This window comes from Sciurus carolinensis, chromosome 2 (genome assembly GCF_902686445.1).
Source record: "Sciurus carolinensis chromosome 2, mSciCar1.2, whole genome shotgun sequence".
NCBI classification, from domain to species: domain Eukaryota; kingdom Metazoa; phylum Chordata; class Mammalia; order Rodentia; family Sciuridae; genus Sciurus; species Sciurus carolinensis.
In genome coordinates, this window is record NC_062214.1 from 119322870 (window position 1) to 119327423 (window position 4554).

Sequence of the window (4554 nt, forward strand, 5' to 3'; positions counted from 1 at the left end):
AGAATGAAATATGAATGCATCTAAAAGGTCAAAAAGTGTGAGAACAAGGATTAGGTGAGTGATTTCAGAAAAATGGGCAAGCAGTTATTGGCACTTAGGGTGAAAGAGTCTAAATAGAGGCATTGGGGACATTTATTTCGAATTACCTTCTATCAAATCTTCATTTGAAGGTGATGTCTACTTCAACTAGCATGTTCTTGTCCATCACAGCCAGAAATTGAAGAATTTGAGACTTCATCTCTAAATGCAAAAAAATAAAGCCACGTTTGTCATCCACAGATGTAAATGGGGGAAATCAAATGGGGGAGAAAACATGATCCACTCATGAGCTCTCATGAATTTTGACTAATTTTTGTGAGTATCCTAATTTTTCTCAAGGCTGCCTTCATGTCTTTGTTCTGGAGACTGTAGATGAGTGGGTTTATAAGTGGGGTCACTGAGGAGTAGATCAAGGTTACAATCTTCTGTGTCCCAGCTGGACTTCCAGAGTTTGGGCTGATGTACATCACCATGAGTGTTGCATAGAAGAGAGACACCACAACTAGGTGAGAAAGTCTTGCATCTTCCAGCAGCTGAGGGGACACGAAACACTGCTCTGAGGACCAGGGTGTAGGATGCGAGGATGAAGAAGAGAGTGATGAAGATAATGATTGAACTCAACAAGGAACAGGAAAGCTCAATTCCAGGGGCAGGAACACAGGACAGGGCCAGAAGAGGGCCGGGGTCACAGACAAAGTGGTCAATGGTATTGGGACCACAAAAGGGGAGTTGAGTGATAAAATAGATAGGCACTGGATAGCAGAGGAAGGCTGTCACCCAGCAGAGGACCACCAAGACTGTGCAGAGACGATTGTTCATGATGGTGGGATAGTGCAGAGGCCGACAGATGGCCAAGTATCGGTCAAAAGCCATAAGGGGCAATAGGAAGGTCTCATTGATACCCAAGGAGAAGAAGAAGTAGAATTGCAGGAAGCAGGCTGTGAAAGAGATGGTTTTGGTCTCAGACAGGAAGTTTCATAACATATTTGGGACAGTGGTGTTGATGTAACAGATTTCCAGGAATGAGAAGTTGGCTAGCAGGAGGTACATAGGGGTGTGGAGCTTATGGTCCAGCTTCACCGCACAGACGATGGCCCCATTTTCCATCAGTGTCAGGATGTAGGACACAAGGAACAGGATGAAGAGGAGGACCTGGATCTCTCTGGAGCAGGAAAAACTCAGGAGTATGAATTCAGTCACCATGTTGGCTCCTGATGCATTCATGGCTTCCTAAGGGCAGAGAAGAAAAATGACAATGTCACATATAACCTCATTTCCTAAACCTTTGATCCTCAGGGATGTTGCTTTTTTTTTTTTTTTTTTTCTTTTAAAATCATGAGTTCCTTAGTCTCTGTTGTTCTATTAAATAAACTGATGAAGATAATACTGTTAACTCTACTGTGGAAGACTGTCAAACTCTGTGAGAATGCTTTTATGATCAGACTTTGGATTCTTTTATTTAATTTTATTTCTATATTTTGAAGTGCTGGGGATTGAATTCATGGCCTTGTGCATCCGGGAACATGCTCTACCACTGACCTACATCTCTAGCCCCAGACACTGGATTCTTGCATTCTATTTCATTTGTATTTCTGAATGTTCTCATAGTCAAAAACAGTGTCTTTAGCAATAAGCTGCTGGAGAAGGTTAATGAGAGTGAATTCAACTTGTGTAAGGTGGTAATAAAGTGACATGTTGGTGTCCATAGAATGAAATATGAGACTTCTAGTAATAATTACGTGTATCTTCAAAATGGGATACACAAATGATAGATATAACAGGAGGAGAGCGAAAGATAAAGAATAACACAATGAAATCTTAGTGCCTTTCACCTCTTGTTGTGCAATTCACTTTTCATTCTGGAGGTATCAGTGTTGGTATGTAAAATAACCCAGACAGAAAGTACCAAAAGTGCCATCCTACCTCTGTTCACCAAACTTTGTTCACTCAGGAAACCTTGGACTCTCCAGACATCTGCATAATGACTTTCAGTTTGGTTCCATTATTTACCCTTATACAACATCTGCAAAACCTTAGTCTATGTAAAGTCCACTTGTATGTAGAAGTGACAGTGGATTTGGTATATAATTTAAGATGCTTCAGAAATCTGCCTGGGGTATCAGGATTTGGGGGAGATATTTGGTATCCTGATTTGTTGATGGGTGAAGAGGGTGGCAAAAGCCATACTCCCAAGCAGACACCTCTGTGTCCCGAGGCAAAGGTGGGAGCCACAGAACATGTGTCTGGACAGGAATCCTCTCTTGTTTCCCCATCTCCTCTGTCACTTGAATCTCATTACAGTTGGAAGTTTGGAGTTGTTTGGAAAGTGAAGGGAGAATCCTCATGAGAACCTCCTTCTCTGAGTTAGACTCTGTTGGGACATGGTCTGACTTCCTTAGTGAGAGAGGGAAAACAAAGCCAATGAAATCACCTGATTCATTTGCCAGAAGTTTCATCTGAATAGTTGATTGTTTTTCAGTATGATTTCCATTAATGAAGGACAGTCATCTTTTGGTCCTAAATGCCAAAGTGAAAATGATAGAGTGATGTTTATTCAGGTAAATGTAGGTTCAGAATACAGCCACAGACACTATAGAAATTTATAGTTAATAGTATTCAGTAATGTGTTAGTTACAAAATATACTACTTTCCAGATTGCATCAGGTTCTACTTTTGAAGGATAAGTTTGGTTATCACATAGGATGGAAGGGATTCTGAATTTGTCACAACATATCTCATTTGAAGACTTTTTTTTTAAAGCCTGTGAATACAGCCTCCTAGGTCTAGAGTGGCTGTGGGTATTTCCTCTAGAGCAGGAATTCTGACCTCAGAAACTACAAGGACAGAGTAAAACAGTACGAAATATTTGGTGAGGAATATCAAGTGGGAGTGGACTCACCAATCTGGTGTGCTCCATTATCTTGTTGCTCTCCCTTCCTAGAGGCCGATCATGTGCACTTTGGAAAAAGAAAACATTGCTAAAATAAGCATTATAGAAATAAGGGAGGGTTTTCAGGCCTGCTCCTGATAACCTTTTTTGTCAGTCCTCTCCAGATGTTACCTTACTAAAATTTCTGTTCCTCTAAAGAGCTGGTTCTCACTGAGTTCAATTTGGGATTAATAAAGACTGAAGTTACATACTTCTGAGGGTCTTTCCTCATCTTCCTGTCCCTCACTTCCCTAAGTTTCTCAACCCTCTGACCTGTAAAGATAACCCTCTTTCCATCAATTTATGTGATTTTAGGGGCTGTTCTTCTAGTCACACAAAATAAGGCAGAGCTAAAGGGCACGTGTAAGAGTTGTTTTACACTTGTACCTCTCCTGAACCCATCTTCTCCTAGAATTGGTGATACTGTCTCATGATCTTCTGTTTTTACTGCAGCAAAAGGCAGACGGGGCAGAGGGCATGACCTCCTTGGAAGCCAGAGACCATAGCAGGGGTGGGGGTACTCAAAACACTTGGAAAGGGACTGGCATATTTACTATGAATCAAAGATTTATCTCTGATAGGTCTCCCATACCTGCTCATCCTGAGGGATATATTCTGTTATGGATTTCACACGAGGGCTTTCTGTGGGAAGACTGTCAATTCCCAGTGTTCCCTTCCCCCTGGAGCCCATGAGTGTCTCCAGTGGTGATCACATCATCCCATGGGATTCTGAGTGTGCACATTTAATTTCTTCTATTAACAGCTAAGTGTTAAGATGGAGCAAACACTAAAACAACTATTCCTGTTCTTTCACATTCCATTTTGTTCATCTTTTGAATCTCTCTGCATGTTTTGCAATCCTTTATTGGTCAATGTCAGAGTTATTGCATTATATTTCTCATTCACTTTCTTATGACTCAATCAATGATTTGAGAGGGTGTATGCCATTTAAATTATTTTTTTGTAATTTTCTTTTATTTAAAAACTTTTAAAGCAAATGGTTATATTTTCCTGGCCATCTCTGCACTTCTAGTATGATACCCATAAATATGTACTATTTCACTGTGAGCAGAACCCAGGAGCACAGACATGGAGGTATGTAGGGAAATGCTGAAATTCTAGAGTACATCTCCTCATTTTGCCTATAGGTTGTTTCAGTGTTTTTAGCAGTTTCCCTAATATTTGACACAATTGTTGAAATTTGCTTCCTTTGGTTAAGTGAGGCATTACTTAAAAGATGACACAAACTTTTGCACCTCTTGTTTTCATTATTTTTAAGTGTGTGCATGTGTAAGCAGGGCTTGCACATCCCATCTCAGGCATGGAACAGGACTGTTTTCCATTATTGGTTTGGAGCCATCTCTACTACTGAGACCAAGCAGTTAATAATCTGATTACAAGGTATTCAAAAAGCAAAGGGAGGCTTTTGAACTGACTCATTTTCTCAGTGTTATTCCTATGTGGTAGAAATATTTTTATCTTTTAAATGGTAGCAACACTTTTAGAAATGATGAGCATTTATATCCTAGGATGCTCAATTAATTTGCTTTACAGAGTGTTTATTCATTAAAGCCTTTTGCTTTAAA

At 40.1% G+C, this 4554-nt stretch overlaps 1 pseudogene; it reads right to left on the minus strand.

Moving 5' to 3' along the window:
• Nucleotides 1–332: 332 nt before the first annotated feature.
• On the minus strand, nt 333–1897 carry LOC124977649 (olfactory receptor 11H6-like; annotated as a pseudogene).
• Nucleotides 1898–4554: the final 2657 nt, after the last annotated feature.